Raw genomic sequence first — 18,850 nt, 5'->3', positions numbered from 1 at the left:
TTCCCCCCTCAGTTTGAACTGTGGGTCTCGGAAGGAAAATGAAACCACTGCTCCGGGAAGCAGAGTAGTGTCCTCCGCGCCTGCTTCTTGCAGAATAAAAGGCCTATATTTAGAGGATTCCAAGTATTAGAGATATACTGAGTTGGCAACTGTTTTGGGCAAATTTCCAGACCCATCTGATTTTCCACAGAAATTAGACATTTTGGGTAACCTAAGAAGTTGCAAAGAAAGCTGAAAATAGTGGTTTGCTATCTTTACAGCCCAACCTGTCACATTTAATACAGTTTTGAGAGGAAATATATGATAGGATTTGATGCAATTGATATTAAACTGCATTTGATTTTAGAAAGGGTGTGTTTTCTTGCATATATCCACACACACATAGGCACATCCACACTCTGAATGCACATGCATAGGTACACCCAGGGTAAGGTATTCAAGCTGTTCTACTAGGTTCATTGCTTGCCTAATTATGCATTCACATTGTCTTTTGACATCTGTCTGTCTGTCTATCTAGCTATCTACCTAACTATCTATCATGGGACTGCACGGGTATATTACAGCAGAAGTCACGCTCTGAATTTGTGCAGAATGTAGCGCCTTTGGTTTAATAGCTCTAATAACTGTTTTAAAGGAGAAATACAGGTGCATGAAACTATGATAAAGGATGGCAAATGTTAAACCTCAGTGCATCACTGTAACAGATGCAGAGTCCTCTAGTCAATAGTTTGCAGATACCTCAGGCTGATACGACAACCATGCTAGGTACAAATTGCATCTTACTTTAAGAGAAGTAAGTGGTTTTTATAGCTACCTTCCAGAGTATCACAGTGGAAATAACAGCAATTTCTGTTTTGAGCCTTCCATCACCCCATGTAGTCTCCCTTCCTTCCCTCCTTTTTTGATTGATCATACATTTTGCATAGACCATTTGGGTTTGTGATTCCTATGCTTATACTCTATCTAAGAGGAAATGTTTGCGCAGAGGGAAATCACAGTTTTTTATTTTTTTATTTTTTTTAGGTTTTTTATTTCTGCATCAGTCCAAAGGCACTTGTCCTATCTCTTCAGCTCTTTTTAGTGCTAACTTTATTATGAAGTGATCTTCCAGAGGAGAACTGAAGCTAGATTCGTACTTTAGCATTTGTCCCTATGCCTTGAGTTTCATACATAATAGCTGGCAACAACTAAAGGCTTCAGATCAGCAATGGAAAACTTTAAGCACAGCAACTTCAGTGCAGTTTAGGTGGCATGAACCTGGGCTGCGGTACTTTCAAACTGCAATAAAAGTACCTTAGATACTGCCTCATATTAATAAGGGTGTATGGATTTAAAATTAGAAAAAAAAGGGAATACAAAAAGACCCAAAATTGGAAACATAAGTGCAGCTCAAAATGCACCAAAGTGTTTCATGTAAAAAAATCATCACTTTGCTTGGTGATATCTCTTTTTGGTCACGCTGGAGCTTTCCAGGAGTTGCACACTTAGGTCCCGGTCTGTATCAGCCACTTCACCTGAGTGTTGGTGCATATGTGGGCTGCCTTTATTGCAGACTAGCTGTTAGAAGTGGGCTGAGAAACGTAAGGATAAATCAGACAGACTGTCAACAGATACGATATCACGAGCACCTGAAAGTCACTCATTCCTGAGTGGCAGGGCTCGCCATCGGAGTCCTTGCCGGATCTGACAGCTCGTGGTGCCTGCGCACAGAGTGTGTTTCGGCAGAAGTGCCTCTAACAGTCAGCAGCTCTAGGAGCTGCTTGTCAGGCTCTGAGAAAATGAAAATTCAGCGACGCTCACAAGTCTAGGGTGCCATGAAGTCAAAAGAGAGAGTGGTGACACATTTGAGGGAGGTGCTTTTTTTCCTGTGTGGCCCATGAACACCAGGGCTTCTAAGGCCTACCTCCAAGGGGCTTTGAAAAAGAAATGCCCAGAAAAGTAAGTCTATTATCAGTGGTACATATATAATAAAGCTGTTATTGTTAACACACATCTGATAAAGATTTTACCCTCTCATTACTTAGGAACTATTGTAGGGCCATCACTAGCTAAATATTATCCTCATTCTATCATCGACTAGGAGATACAGGTTGAGATTTCCAAACTATTCATTAATTTTGGTGCAGTGCATGAGCATAGCATAGGAAATTAAGAAAAGTTTTTTTATTTTCTCCAAACATTACTAAAAAGTTTTGTTTCATCCTATTTTTAAACATTTTGGTAGTATTTTCTAAATATCATATAAAAAGAAAACCTGGCAAATTGCAAGGAAAAGCATCTTAGATCGGACCCGTATTGCTGAGTGATTTGAGCAAATATATAAATGGAAGCGTCTCTTTTAGACACATTGGAGATTAAGACCTGACCTTCAACATTGCTCAGTGGCAACCAGTTCAACAGACTCAGACTGTTTAAGCTGAGCAATTACCTGTACATTAACTCCTATCTAAAGGGGATAGTTGGAAGCCAGGATTACTCCACCTCCTAGAAATCACTTCATTGTGAGTTCCTTGCCCTATTCATCCTTGTAAAGATTTGTTTCTTTGCATGTGCTCTTCTGGAGCCGTCTTCTAGACTCGGGAGAGGACTCCCCTGATACATCCATCTGCACCATGTAACTGCTTTTAGTGCCTTTCATGCTGCTACATTTTCTTAATGCCTCCTTCATTACCTTCTATTTTTGTCCTATTATTTTTCTTAGGGAGGAACATGTTCTGATTCTAATACTTTGCAACATTTTAAATAACATGACCGTTTATTTGAAGTCCGGCTCTGTCCTCTGAAGCCACTTTGTGAAAATGATTATCTTCTTTGTCCCATTTGCTGATGAATCATATCTGAAACAAATCTTACTGACCAAAAAATGAAGCACTTGGGGTTTATCTTTTTTTTTTTCTTTGTTTGTTTAACATAAAAGTGTGGGGACCCCAAAAGCTTTGTTCCTTTTGGGAAACTGACTTGCTCTTACTGGCTTGTGGCAGGCAGGATTTTTGGGGAAGCAGGAACCCCAAAGAAAATAACATGCAGTAAAACACACTGCCCAGGCCTCTAAGCTGAAAGGGCTTTCTGTGCTCTTGCAGAGCTGAACACTGCTAAATTCCAAGGAAAATGCAGAGCAACACGGAAAGAGGGTCAGGAATAGCACAGGACGCTGCCTGGGTTAATGTATATCTTCATGTGCTTGCCTGCCTGCTGCGTGTGCCTGTGCACAGGGACACATTTGTGCATGGATGCAGACCCCTGTGCCTATGTTCCTCCTGAAGAGAAGTGCCAGGAGTAATTCTTCTCCTTCATTTTGCCTGCCTGTGCTCAGCTCCTCTTGCACAGAGCTGCTGCTGAGGCTCACCGCAGACCTCAGCCCAGCCCGTGTGTGCATCTCCTTGCACTGCTGCTGGCTCAGCGGTGTGCAGTGCTCCCCACATTACGCTCAGGTGGCTGCGATTTGATCTCGATAGCCCTCCCAGCCCTGAAATGGCATCCGCAGCTTCCAGAAAGCACTCTCGGTGCCGCAGAGTGCAGGGCCGGGGAGCTGCTTCGCAGCAGAGTTTTCTCACAGGAAGGGAGGGAGGTGTCGGCACTGACCTTGCACTGATGAAATCCTTGGCTGATCCCGACAAGGTTCAGCTCCCGCAGTATTAGCGGTGAAGCTGACATCCTCCAGGTTCCGTGGAGCATGACTGGGAACGGCATGAACTGTGGAGCCCAGGAGAAGTAAGCACAACTAAATAAATACCCCCCTTTTCTGGTGCACAAAGGGGGAATTGATACCCCAGTCAAAAAGCCAAGTGCTGCTACAGCAGTTCTTGGTTGTAAGCATGTGTTTATTGGCTTTAATAAAGTGTCAGAGAGGTTGCCCATGCAGATTTGTGGAACAGATATTAAAACAACCTTTGAAACGATTTGTTATGTATGGTCAATGTAGCATGAGGAGCCCTGTGTCTTAAATAACAAATGGGAGCAAAGATGCAAAATACCTTGCTTTGAGGTTTTATATCACAGCTGAAAACTTCTCTCCCTGTAAAGGAGAGTGCAGTCACCAAGCAGATCTGAGAGATCCTGATAAGGCACTGCACTGTGCATCCCAAAGGGAGGTAAGCTGTTCCACAGGGACACATTTAACCCTTTGATTTGATGAGTATGCAAACCTTCACATGTGTACACCTCAGATCTCCAGAGGAAATTATGGGATCTGCTCAGTGAATGTGCCTTCACTGATACCTAGCCTGAACCTGAGCAGAGTATACGAGCTTGGCATCCCTTTGAGAGCAGCTACACCAGGCTTTCTCCAAGCTGTCTACAGGAACGGTCTCCCCATGACAAAATGAGAAAAACAAGCCCTTCTGACTGCAACACGAGACCGTGTGCTTGAGTTCACTCAGTGAAAAAGGGAAGGAGTGATAGAAAACATCACCTATGCTGCTGTTCTGACCTGGCTGCTCTTCTGGAAGTGTATTTGATGGCACCATCAGTATGGTGCTGCTACAAAGGTTAGTGGAAACAGCAAGTGTGGAAAATATTTTCTATTGACAGAACAGCTGAGCTAACTTTACCGTTGAAATCTTACCTCTCTCATTCCCTGACTGCTGGGATTTAAGCTGTAATCATTTTCATTTCATTGTTTCTAGTACTTTTTTGACTCGAGGTGCATTTGATGAGTGAGGTTGAATTGGGACCTTTGAGCAGGAGTCCTCCCCACGCTGAACACTGCAGAAGTTGGTGAGGAAGAACATGGCCCTTGTGAAGATGGACACACTATAAGCTCCCAGGCCCCTCTGCCTGCTTCTGGCAGACACTGCACCAAGCTTGGGGATCCAGCATGGGCAAGGTCTCTCCTGGCTGGTTAAGGTCAATATAAGTCTGCACAGCTGCTTGAAAGTAAAATCCCAACCCAACCCTCAAACTCATCCCTGCTTCATCCATGAGTTCATGCTGCCTGATTAACCCTACCAAACAGTAGTGTGGTTGCTTTGCAGCTGGCTCAGGCCTGTGAGCCAGCTCCCCATCTGCTTTTTAATGTAAACAGTGAGCATCCTAAATGAACACTGTGAACTGGAAGTGAACTAGAAGTGAAGGTAGCTGGTATCTCTCAGCCCAAGTCCAGTGCTCTGCAGCATGGGACTAGGAGCTTCTGCTTGTTCTTGAGCCTACAGATGCTGACTAGCTTCACCTGCTGCTTAGAGCAGCATTTTGCTGCACAAGCCATCATGTCAGCTTTAGAGTCATGGTAATTTCCCCATGGCAGGTGGAGGACCTAGCCCTCAGTGAGGGCTGCGGTAATGTCATGCTTCGAATATAAGCTGATTTTGCTTTGGAACTGAGAAACTGCATTTCCTGGCACCCACACACTGAGCATCCTCTCCTCTGCACATACATGCAACCAGTTTTCTGCTTTGGATTCTCTGTGTTGAGAATAGTGATAGCCTGGTCCTTTGTTCCCCCAGATTTTTTCTCTGCGGGGGATCAGCCATTTCCAGCTTCTTCAGAAACAAAACCTTTTTTCCCTTAATCCTTGAGGGCTGCAGAAGTGACAAAGCAGTGGAAGATAAGAGTAAAATTTTCTGCTAGCAGTCATGCAATTAATAAGCCCTAGTTCCAGAAGCTTTACCCTAAAATACACAGTCAAGGCACTACCAGCATTTCACTACTGATCATCTATCCCACCTGGGTCAGGACAGGAGGTCGTGAAGCACAATGCCAAAAAGAGCATGGCTTGACTGTGAACCAGGCTGGAGTTTCAGAGCTGGTGGCTGAAATCTCATTTCACCACAGGTGGGAGAATGTTACATGGAAAGAGAGGAGACCTGGCACACACCAAACGTGGGTGTTCATCTCAGTCATGGGGAATTACAGCTTTCTTCTAAACTTCTAGAGAGATTATTTGTTTGCATTGCCTGAGCAGACAACATTTGCAGAATGGAGGCCTCTCTTATAGTGACAGACGTAGGCTAACAAGGTGACCGTTTCAGGAAGCTGCTGTTGTGTGAAGCAAAGTGGCTGTAATTAACATTGTTTTGCTTTTAATTAGAGCAGTCACTATTGGCAAGCCCTCCGGTCTTATCTAAGGAATTTTCAGCCAGTCACTATATCCTGGTGAAAAGCAGATCGTCAATTACAGAAGCTTTCCTTTTGAGATATTTTGAGTGTAATTGCCTTGCTCCTGTTTGAGGGTTGGGAGGAAAGCCAGCCAAACCATTGCTCAAGCCACAGCTGCTTGGAAGGCATTTTGGTGAACAGTTTTCCTCTATGGTTTGTGTTGCTGGACTGTTTTGCAGTTATGGACTGATTTTGGCTGGTATTTGAGAGAGAAGGCAGGAGAATGGTGAAAAGCAAGGGCACGGCTTTGGTGCTTATTCTGGCAGAGATTAAGGGATCTTATCCATCACAGTGGATGTACAATAGAGGTGGCCATGCTAATTCAGCTCTATAGGAGCAGTTCTGTTCTGGCTAATTTACCAGCTCTGTGCTAGCCAGCAGCTTCTGGGACTTACATGAACAGTGGTGCATAGCACACATATTCCGTAGGATAAAAAAAAAAATAATAAAAAATCCTGATTTGTCTCAAGCTAGTGACTTGACCTTGTATTTTTCACGTCATAGTGCTCTACAGTATCTGAACACAACTTTAAAAGTTAAAAAAAATCCAGTTCTCTGCAAAAAGCTAACTGCTTGAAGGCATCCCCTGGCCAGCAATCATCCTTAATCAATACTGAAAGACAGAAGTAATTCGTTGAAACACCATTCATTAATTAGAGTTTGGCCTGGACCACAACAGTATGGACTCTGAACATACACGTTTATTTCTATTTGGTTGCTGAAGGATACGTGAAGAGGCTAGTGACAATTTTTGAAGATGGTTCAAAAGGAAGGCAGCTTGCTGGTGTAAATGCATTAATTATTGAGACAAATTTAGCTGGCTGGAACACTGCATAAATCAGCAAATTATCTGAAACTTTTAAGGAATTAACTGCATGTGTCTTTGCAGATGTCAAATTTCTGAACAACAGAGCTCTGGAGCTAGGAAACATGAAGGCTTCCCGAGGAAGACCTGACTGCCAACAGGTTCCTGATAATGCAGATTGCAATAAGACAGTTAATTTCTCCTTAAAAAAGTAAAAGTAACTGAGCGTCACTGTTGAAATTGCATACATTTCCCATTTGTTACTCTTATGTGAAAATGTATTGCAGATATTCATAGCTCCAGAACAGACAAGTTTACACTAACCCAGAAAACATGACCAGCTTGCCAAGAACTTGAAATCATTGTGGGATATCTAGTAATGCATTATTACCACTCTGTGGTGGCTGAATCTCCCAGGATCTTTCATCCCTCGCTTTTGTCAGAATCTAAGTAAAGCGTTCCTGTTCTGGGAAGTTTTCTGAGGCTGCTTCATGGTGTTGTAGATGAAGCCTGCCATGATTTATTTATTTTTTTTAAACCTAGAATTGTGTATTGCATTTGATGATAGACATCCTTATGAAATAATAGGCAATGGTAGCAAATTAAGGGTTAATATATGGTCCGACTCTGAAATGGAAGAGGTAACTACATGCCTGATGTTAAAGGCCTGTCTTTTTGTACTGGTGTGAAGATGGCATCAGACTCATTTGTGGTAATGCTTTATTTGCACTTACCCTCACATAGAGGTAGGAAATCGAGCACAGGGATTGACTTTACTGTGACTGATTGCCAACCAATTTAAGGTTTCTTGTGCTGTCCAAATTCTTTAACTAATATTGCTTCAGCTACTTAAGGAAGAGAAACATGGATGTTTGGGCTCAATTCATCAAAGTACTTTAACATTCATCTAACATCAAGCACACAGGCAAGCTGAATTTCAAGGTTCATGTCTAAAGAGCCTCATGAATAGGAGATGGATAGATCTGTATTCATCTAAACCGCTCCCTCCTTCATAAATAGTTTTTAAGTCAAGCCCTTACTGTCAAATTCTTTACTGTGAGGATTCCTGAGATTTCAGCTAAAGAGATACCCACATAACCCGTGGTGAACGTGCCCATCTGGCAGTGGATGTGTGTGAGGCTGCCTCAGCCAGTGCAGCTCATTAGTAGAAACAAGCAGCTAATGCTTTGGGTGAGGAAGTCCTCAGTGAAAGTGAGATTGCTTGGGGAGGCCAGGGAATCTGCCGCTGGGGGTCCTTAAGAATGACCTCCTGGAACAGCGCAGGTCAAGCTGATCCTGCGTGAGAGCAGGGTGATGGACCAGATGACTGCCAGAGGTCCCTTCCCAGGGATTTCATGGTCCCAGAAGAGCTGTAATCCCATGAATAAAAGGTCAAACATCTTATACCTCGTAGTGCATGCCCTGTAATGGAAGAGTAATAGGCAACTGTTAAATCAGTTTCTATTGATAAAACACCAACTATCACTTAATATTTTAATTTGTAGGTATGGATTTCACCATAAGGTGGAAACCACTAGAGATAAATCTTTTTCCTTTTTTTTTTTTTTCAAACATGCAGCGGACAGTTTTCATCCTTATTTCTTCATGACCTGAATAATCTGATTGTAAAAAGCAGTTTCTTATAACTGTAAATTTTGTGAAAAACATGGATCTGATAGAAGAGCTTTTATTTCTTTGTTGGACTGACAGTGTGCTCCCTCACACTAGCTGGTATTTTCAGATTGATTGCTAGGAGCAAGTTATACATTAAAGGAAGGAGAAAAAAAGAGAAGAACCTGGAGAGACTGATACCGTACATCACATCACAGATACACAAAGTTGCATTGCCAGGAGAGACTGACCGAGCAAATCAAGAATTTTAGGGGGAATTAAATGCACCAAGGTGGATGTTTTTTACAATTATTGGTTATAGGACTCAAAAAGTAATTTATTCCTTTTTTCTGGAATAACTCATGAATGATGTGCTTGTGATACTTGCTGACAGGATGTAGTCATACATCTCAGGGACAGAGAAATGACTGAAAAAACCTTCCCTGCTACACAGTAATTACTCAGCTTGCATTTACATGGGAGATAGGTATTAGCAGAGTGACTACAGCTTTGCTGCATGGAGGTAACTTGAAAGCCAGCCGCCAGTTGCAAAAGAAGCAAAACTCCCTGAAACATTCCTCACTGTGGCTTCTGACAACATTGCACAACCAGGATGAAATTTGTCTGGTACGGGAAGCAATGAGCTCGCTCCCAACCTGGGGGTGAGGCAGTGCAGCCACAAAAGGTGGCTTCCCCTCTTCTATCACCCCAGGTGGATCTTGCACACTGTCCGGAGGTAGGCTGGGCTCAGAAGAGCTCTTGGGTATGGGCTCACATCAGTTTGCACACAGCTTTGAGCCAATTCTCACCCAGCATCCAAACTGATCAAACTGGACTGTCACACAAGTGAGACTTGGAAGCGAGCTCTGGTGTATAGCTGGATATAAACCAGACCTTGCTTTGTCCGTTAGGGCAAAGAGATGACCCCAGTCTGCCTCAGGCCCTGCCATAAAGCCATGGAAGTCACAGAAGGGCATGAAGGGCAGAAAATTTGTCTCTGAGGTTGGGGAGGATGCTTTGACTCAGCTTGCTCGCAGAACTGCTGTGAGCATGGCAGTAGGCACGTCTCGCCAACAGACACATGGTGTTTATCTCAGTTGCATGTCTGTCATCTTCCTAGTGATTTAGGGACCCAACTTGAGGAAAGGATGGGTGAGGTAATTCGGTGAGTCAGGGAAAGGCTGTGATTGAGTGGATCCGGCGTGTGAGCAGAAAGCATCACCGTCTGTGACTGGTCAGCTTTTATCTTTCTTGGAATAGTATCTGAGAGCTGAAAGGAGTGATTTCCACCTCCTCCGACTTCTGGCGGGCTGACCTCAGAAGGGAGTGGTAGAGAAACCAGCTGGGAGTAACTGGCTATTCAAAACGGATCAAAATCCTAACCAGGAAACTTCCGGAAAGGGTTACTGGGGAGGGGACAGGGAAACACCCCGGACATTCAGAAACAGCTAGCCAGTGAACTTGGAAAAGAAACAGCAAAGCAAGGCAGTCTCTCCTCCACTAATCAAGAGAAAAAAAATAAATTGAAAAAACCCCTGGAACTGATGGAAAATCAGGTCAGGAACAGAAATATTCATGCATTCACTCTACTGGAGAGTGAAGAATTTCCAAACCCAATTTCTTTTGTGGAAACCTGGCTCCCTAAGGCTCTGAACGAGATGCAGAGAATGTCCCACTGCATGTGGTGTGCTGGTTCAGGATCCCTGCCAGGGCAATCACTCCCAATAACAAGCAAAGCAAAACCGAGCTGCCAAGTTTCAAATGTTCATGGGAAAGGCAGGCTTATGACTGTAGAGAGTGCAATGAGGAAGCATGGGTTCATTTACTTCCAAATCAATCTGACTGTCCTCGCTTGTTTTGCCGTTGCCTCAGATAACAGGTTCAAGACCAGTTTCAGGGAAAGTACAACTAAAGTTTAAGATAAGGGACAGCAGACTGATACACCATGGTAGATGAAACCCATGGAAACAGGAAACCATCTAGGGGATTGTGGGCTGTGATGCTTCAGTGCTTGTGGAGTCCAGAAGCAGACGTGAGACCCTTCTGTGGAAGACAGCCTTCAAGTCTATGCCATACATGACCTTTCCTTGATCCTAAACGCTCATTCTTTCTGACTTTTTACTTCCCAGGACCTCATTCCCTCTGTCCCTTCTTTTTCATGATTATAGTTTTCCTGCCAGTCTGGTGACTGATGTCATCTTATGTGGGCGATCGTCTTGGTTCAGACCGAGGTTGTGTTAGAGATTTCCACAGTCACCACCAAGAAGCATCACCGGGACTCTGGGGGAGTGCCAGGCTATGCTCAGCCCCAGAGCTGCCCTACATCATGGTTTCAGTGATTTTCTGCAGTGACAGCTCTTGGTGGCTTTCAGCTCCTCACTGTCATTTCCCAGGTCATTGCAATGTATTGCAATGCCTCATCCCTAATCTGCCCTCTGACACCTCTTTTGAAACACATTTTTGGGTGATATTGTGTCTTCCTCACTACTTTAGCCTCACTGCTGTGTCAAGTAATGTGGAAAGAAAAGAGGAGAAAACTTTCTTATTTGTCAGTGCCCTGTGTCAGCCTGCCAGCTGAGTCTAGGAAGATTTTAAAAGTTGAATAAGATACTCCAAAGTATTTTGGGTATACCATCTGTATTTTAATGATAATAATAATAAAGCTATTAAAATAATGCACTGAAAAAATAAAGGAAAAAATATATGTCATTCTGTTATCTACAGGTTTTGTGCTAAAGATGCTCTGTGCTCTGAGGCAGCTGAAGTGGTGTCTCTGTTTTGACAGCACGGAGGTACCCCAGCCCTTGTTAGACCTAACTGAACTTTTGTTTATCAACCTTCTCTTGATTTTGTAGCACTGACAACTGTTCGAGTTCCCCCTTGAATAAACGACTCTCTTTGTCTCAATGTCTTCCTCCCGATGTGATGAATCACACCGTGGTGCTGCCAATCTCCCTCCGGTGAGCACAGGGTACTCAGGCCACCTCGGGGGTTGTGAACTGGGAGGGGAGAATTTATGAGTGCAAGTGCACATGGGCTTCTGCACCCCAGGAAATTAAAAAAAAAAAAAAAATGACTAGGAGCAAACCCTGAGGAGCGCTGCTATTGCCAGCACCTGGCAAACCACTTGTTTTCGGCTCGGGAGCTCACGTACCACATGTTCCAAGGTGGCAGGTCCAGGCAGGAGCAGGGAGAGGTCTCCCCAGCCCCATCGCACCCCAGGCAGACCAAGCTGTGACTCAGTGGGCAAACACAGCTGAGCAGCGAAGCCTCCGCTGGCCTTGCTGCTAATCCCTGAAGCTTCTGTTTGCTTCCCGAGGGATTTAGCAGTGAGGGAATAACCAGAAAAGGCAGGGGAATGGCAGAAAATGTTTGCCTCTTTTTGATATAAATATAATTCCAGAACAGCTGACATTCCCACAAGAAGGAAACAGTAAACAAACCGAGTTATCATAAAACTGTCATTAAATAATAACAGTAATAATAAAAATATTAAGCTTTCCATTTTTTTTTAATTTATTTTTATTTTTTCAAGACAGGAGCATGCACCAAGGAATGACGTGCATTTTAGGAAACAGCTCTTGTGTTTCCCCGATTCTCCTTTCTCTCTGGTGTCCCACTGGGCTCTCGTGCGGCCAGCACCAGACGCTGGAGAAGGAGGCTCTGAAGAAATCCCACTGATTTCATGGCCCAACTTCTTACTTTGCAAGTGAATCCAGCCCTTGGGAATTGAGAAAAACAATGTGAAAATCAATTTTTTCCTACTTTTTTTTTCCGGACATGCTTTATAAACTTAGAATGCTTCTCTGGTAGAAACTGCTAAAGATGCATATCATGTTGGCAAAGGCACACAGAAATGACCCCATAGTCCAGCTTCTGTCAGTGTTGCCACACAGAAGCAAAAACTCCCTTGCCTCCAAAAAAAGGCACTGCTTGAAAAATGCAGTCCTTCAGGATGACATTACATTATCTAAGGTACTATTACTGCCCTTTGTGCAATAATCGCTATACGGTGTGGAAAGGAAAAACAGGAAAAACAGGAAAAAGAGGAAAATCTTTCACCATATCTGGTTTTAGACATCAGGCATAATTTTTTTATTACTTTGTGCAAAAGTTCTGCATAAAATTGCCTGGCCTGGAGACATTGTGCATTACAGGTTTTGTAAATGTTAAAGGGCCCACCTGAGAGCCCTGACTGTTTTCACAGGGATAAATATAGGCAGAAGAATTGTTTGTAATGAATATCATTCAACAAACTGCATCTTCCATTTGTGACTCGTCCACGAAGAGATTGTAATTTTCTTGAGCTGCTTGCTGAATCACTTCTGGAAATCATTCTTCTCTGGCAGCTTCTTGGAGAGCAATTTGCTGGGAGCATTTCACATTCAAAGTTTGCAACTTGAGCTATTTTTATTAGGTGTGTCTGTTCCCTGGTAGGATCTGTTCCCTGGTAGATGAGTGTGTCTCTTGAAGTTTGAATTTCTGGTCTGAGTAATACCAGTAATACCATATATTTTCTGTTCTGAGTAATACCACATCTGAATTTTGATAATCTGAAAAAGTGTTCTGAAATATTCAAAATTTGTTTGGAATAGATTTGCTTTTTGGCTAACATTGGTAAAACACGGAAAACAAAAACAGCAAGTTTGAGGCAAATTCTTTAAAGAATTCAAATGAATATCATGGCTGCTCCAAGTTCCTGTGACCAGGCCCTGTATTTTTGGTGTAATGGCTGATCTGTGATTGGAAGCATATCATCTTGGGCCCAACAGTTTTTGGGAAACGATATTACTGAAAAGGTAGGGATAAAAGCAAACCTGCCAGAGGTCAGGCGTAAGCAGAAAATGCTAACTCTGGTGATGATCAGGTGCTTCACGTGTGTTATTCAGAGTTACTGAGTGCTTGACCCTGATCTTATTCAAACACAGACGCTCTGCTGACTTGGGCAGAGCCTTTCCTGCTGTCCTTCATCTCTGCAAGCAGCAAACTCATTTCTAAACTTACCTCAGCTGGAACAGTTGACAGGCAAGAGATAGCTGGAAATAAGGTCACCTGGGGAGAACACCCTGCCCCTATGTTTTCCAAGAAAGACTTCAAATCTGGGGTTGGAATGGAAGGCCTAGTGGTGGATACAAACAGGAGAAGGATTGGAAGACAAGGTTCGTGTTTCTGTTGGCAGTATTATATAAAATCATTCCAACACGGTTTATACTGCCAAGGATTGTTTTCATTTGGGCTGGGCTTGGTGTTTCCTCTTCGTGTCCTCACAATGATGATTGAAGGTGAGGGAGGGTGGGGTGTGTGGGAAGGGGTTGGGGTTGTTTTCTCCTCGCCGCTACTTCGTGCTGCTCCAGGCCATGCAGTGCCTTGGAGGAGAGATGTCCCTGAAGAGCTGAGGTGAAGCCAAGGGCCAAAGAGGGTGTTCATACAGACAAAGCTCTCCTCTCCCATCTCCCACACATCACCCAATGCAAATGGCTGCCTACAAAAACTGCTTTTTGTGGTGAGAGAGCTGAAGGAAGGCAGCTGAAAATGAGACCCACGGGCTTGTTGAACTGGAAAAGACAAAGCCTTTTAATACTTGCCTCTATGCCTTTTTAATCAAGGCCAGAGGAGGCCTGATCTTTTGGTCACAAAAGAGTATTGACAAGGCCTCAAATAAGCCCAGCAAAATCTTTTCAAATAAAAGTAAGCATAGAAGAAATAAGTGAAAATTGAAGGGTTCACAGAGTGTCTCGTTCAATCAGGAGCTAGCTTTCCTGAGAGCCCAGAGCCTCTCCAAATTAACCTAACAAAGACAAGATGCCTCTGGCATCTCTCCTCCACCTGGAGAGGGACAGAAATGAGCCTGGCACCTTTCCAGAAGGAGCAAGCTCGGGGCATCAAGTGGTTAATGGAAAATCCTCATTTACAGGTGATCAGGGTTCAGCCCAGAGCTCCTACTAGTGGATACATGGTTGGTCTTCTTCAAACCAAAGGTCTGTAGTTAAAAAGGCAGACAAATGAACTGCTTTAGCCCAATAATGATTTCATAAATGCACGTGTCTGAGTAATGATTCCCTGTATTATGCCTTACTCCCACTCGTATTAAGCCATCACGCCTGGATAATCTAACACTTTGCATTAAGCCCTCCTGGTTCACCCACTCTGAGCTGAGAAATTCTGCTAGTGTTCAGCAAATCGCTGACCCCTATCAAGTCCTTACAAGTACAAAATCATTCACTTTATTTATATAAGTCATCCTCTAGGCCAGATTTATAGGGCAGACAAAGTAAATGCACCTGTGTTGGTGGAGCAGTAATTTTGTTGTGTTATGTCAGGGGGAGTCTGCTTAAAGGCAGCGACTTTCATGGACAGCTTGAATGGGGTTTGGCTGCAGAATGGTGCAGCTGGCCAGAAAGCAGAGGTGAACATGAACAAGGCTCAGTCTGAGACTGTTTTTTGCAGCTCTTCTATTTCTAATAACCTATATTTAAAAAGGAAAAAAAAAATAATCCCATTTTGAAGAAGAGGGGGGAAAAAAGCACTCATTGGCTGCATGAGGATTAACAAGGTACTTCACCTTAATAGAGGGGAGGAAATCTTTTTATGGAAAGTACAGTGGGGAAGATGACTGTTTTCACTTGCAGTTGTTTTCTCTGCCTCCCTGTTGTTCTTTTTTTCATTTCTTTAGAACAGGCCCAGAAAGTGGTACAAATCGCATGATTTGCTAATGTGCCAGCCTGGTGAGGGGAGAATTTTTAGTGGTCTGCAAAGAGAACAAGCACAAATCCTGTTATTTGTTAATCACTTCTGTATGAATAACTTTCAACAACTGTTTTAAAGATTTATCTTCCTTTTTCTCCAAGGATTTGTGTTTGTTACATCAAATTCCTCCCTGAGCCCAAACCTGGGGGGGCATATAAAAGATAGGAAAGATTCCTCACAAGGAGTGATTTATGGTCTTCAACTTTCCGTTTGGAATCTGGAAAAGCATCTTGAGTTCCCTGTCATGTAGAAGGAAAAAAATATTTTTGTTTAAGTAAGCAGCTTCACACACATTCACCTCTTAGCATTACTAAGAGGAAGCGTCACTCCATGGCAAGTTACAACAGCGCTATCTGCAAGGGAATGGATCAGTCACAGAATAAGCCCCGGCTTGTCACAAACTTTTGGTGAACCAATAAATGGCCAGTCTCAATGCACTGTACTGCAGCTATTATGCAAATCTATCAATAAATAGGCAACCTGGCATGATTCATTCTTAGTCACCTCATGTGTCGGCCCAGGAGATAGGAAACCACTTAATGAAATTAACTACAGTCATACTTTGAGTTTATTTTTTTTTTTCTTCCTGATAGAACAGCAACTGCTTGTGATATTGTCAAATTCCTTTCAGTTTTAGCATGGTGTGAAGGACCATTAAATGAGATATTTTGCATAGATAAGGGGAAGGCAGCTTGTGATCTGTGTCAGACCCAAGCGTGATTCTGGGTCCCACTGGACCCCAAGTAGGGATTTGTGGATGGAGCATGATGACATGGGGATGTTTCTGAATGGGGTGAATCAAAAATAAATAAATAAATACATACATTAAAAAAATCAAATACCACAGTGTATTTTGTTTTTCAGTGAAAGTACTTCCTTCAGCTTGACAAAGTTGGGGATGTAAATTAGTTGTTCTCTGTACAAATAGCTTTGTTTATTTGTCGTGATATTTGTGTGTCCTCAATATCCCGCAAGTGTTATATGTAGGATAGAAGTTTTCATTTATCTTTTGGGAAGACTTTATTTTGAAATGCATATCATCCAATCAGGGAGAATAAGCCTTGTGATTGAAGTCACCAATTATAAAATCTGGATACTGAATACCTAAAGGTTACAGTCTTGCAAACAGGCAGCTGATGAGAAAATATTGTGTGATACTAGTCACTAATCATAGTCTGCTTAAGAATGACATTTCCAGGAATCAGGATCAATTTGCCAATGATTCACTAACCATAGAAAGAGCAAAATTCATAACATGCATTATTTGAAATGAGTGTTTTGATCAGTTCAGTAAGTATCAAGAGCTGTTTCTCACTGGTTGCAGAGGAGGGAGGAAATCAAAGCCATCTATGTTTTTCATAGAACTCATTTTTTTTCAGTTAGATGCTGACATCAGAAGTTTGTCAGATTGAGATGGAGTCTTTCTCCTACAAAATTAAAAAAATTGGTCTATATCATAGCTAACCATGTTATGTACAGTGAAATGCTGGCCCCCCACCGAAACTGGTGACAAAATTCCCATTCATTTAACCTCATGACAGAGGATTGATTTTTATTGACACTCTGGAGAGCAATTAATTATTTACCCATCAGCCTGAGAGAGCATTTTGAAAGGATTTATTTAAGGTGCTGTTCTTTAAGAATCAGTTATCTTGAGGCATGTGATACCTTATACATTTCTCTGTGCTTAAATACCTTCAACTCTATTAGCTCATGTTTTTATTCAAGAGAGGAGATGGATAGGTCTCTTCAGCTGGCAATGCTTTCAGAGTGTGTCAGGCCAAAGGGAACCTAATTAGAGGGAAGAGAGAAAAATGTGGAAATTACTGTTTGCAGAGGGCACTGTAGAGAAGAAACTTCATTGTGAGCAGCTCTCTCTCACATTAAACATGCTGAGGCTGTATTCTTTTGACCATAAGATTAATGATGCCAAGCCAAACATTATAGTCGTGTCTCAAGGGTCACAAGAAAACTTCTTCTTTTATCATCTGTTCCTCATTTTACCGGCCACTAAGGTATTTACTTAGGAATTAGTATATATCCAGGTTTAAGTAGATTAAACTAAAAACATGCCACTGTTTACTGGATACATCTGCTCTCATTAGGATAACTTGTTGCTGTTGGCATAAAGTGGTTTAATTAAAATGTCAGCATAGCTTTCTGTGGAATCAGAGCCGGGTCCCAGTGGGCCTCTACAGACAGATTTGAACAACCAGTGCCCATCATGGGGGCTGCAGAGAGACCCCCGGGGTACCCACTCTCTGTCCCCCCTTCAGAAGGAAAGTGAAGCACTTGCACCTCACTTCCCTTCCCAAGTTATATTCTGTTTATTCTAGCCCAATTTATAAGATTAATGCCCATGAATATTGTGTATTTATTGGTGATTTAGGTATGAAGTGCATTGGTTGGTGAGTTAGGCAAAGCTGGTAGAAGCCTGGAATAATGATGAAACAGCCAACACCATAAGCAATGAAGTTGCACCTGCTTAATACTGAAGCAAAATCCAGAGGCACCATCTCCCCTGTTGTCCATGTGGCTATCACAGAGCAGTTTCACAGAACTGCCAATGCCTCAAAACTTAGATGGATTCCAGAAAATCCTGTGATTGCCTTGGAAGTCATGAAAAGCCAATTATCAGAGTCATCTGCCTTCTGTTCTCTGAGTTCTGAAATGATGCTTGGCAACTGTATTAATGGATTTTTTTTCCTTCAATGACATAAGTTAGAAATTGGGTGTCAGAAAACCACTCTGACTTGTGAACGACACGGAAGTTTTCAAAGTACATGATCAATGCACACTTGTACTTAAAATATGTCAAAACCTGGTAGCCAGGGCATTTCTCTGGGATTTTGAGCAGGGAGCAGGATTTTGGACATGCCCATCCTAAGCAGCTTCCCTACCCTCAGAGCTAGTGTTTTCCTCTTTTCCAAGGGCAATCCACTCCAACACCTAAATATCAGCAGCTGAATGCTTATATTAGGTACAGATGTCCAAAGTTTCCTGAGACAGTCATTAGAGGGAGGAAAGGATTCATAAGGGAGTGGCTGGAAGAGAAGACCTTGGGAATCACCCCCACAGCACCTTTTTCTGTAACAATAAAACCAAATAATACAGATGTTCCACCTTAAAGAAAGGTTGACTCAGTTTTCTAGTGGCATGGGAGTTAGGGGATGATCTGAGTCCTGCCATCTCTGACTGGCAACGCAATTTCTGCACCTCTCTTTCAGCTCTGCCTTGGTCTAGTCCCTTGATGAAATGACACTGTTTCAAAGGGAAAGTTGCTGTAATTTTTTAACTTTTTTTTGGTCTGAGAGAAAAATAAAATCAGCCAACTATCCTCTCATAGCAAGCAGACTATCATGGTTAAAGCATTTAATAACACAAGGCTTGTGGTGAAATCTGAGACCCTTGCTTTCCGCTCTTTCCATGGCAATAAGCACAATTATATGCCTGAGTGCTTTCTGAGTCACTTTCAGGGCAATGACCATCCTGCCTGGGCTCACTGGGAGCAGGGACAAGCAGGGACCAGTCCCTGGTGGGCAGGGACTGGAGACCTGTGCGTGCAAACACATGAGGAGGTGGCTCTTCTCCCAC

The 18,850-nt window shown here is 42.8% G+C and overlaps 1 long non-coding RNA gene across 1 annotated transcript in view; it reads left to right on the top strand.

Annotated features, from left to right (window-relative positions):
• LOC310900519 overlaps nucleotides 1–18,607 on the top strand; it is a 179,156-nt gene extending 160,549 nt beyond the window's left edge. The window contains exons 11-12 of the long non-coding RNA XR_014585180.1: nucleotides 11,365–11,469; nucleotides 18,484–18,607. This is a non-coding gene — a long non-coding RNA (uncharacterized lncRNA). The remainder of the gene's footprint in view (nucleotides 1–11,364; nucleotides 11,470–18,483) is intronic.
• The last annotated feature ends 243 nt before the right edge of the window (nucleotides 18,608–18,850 follow it).

The sequence above is a fragment of the Anser anser genome (genome assembly GCF_964211835.1).
Source record: "Anser anser genome assembly, chromosome: 5".
NCBI classification, from domain to species: domain Eukaryota; kingdom Metazoa; phylum Chordata; class Aves; order Anseriformes; family Anatidae; genus Anser; species Anser anser.
This window is presented reverse-complemented; position numbering and strand designations above follow the sequence as displayed.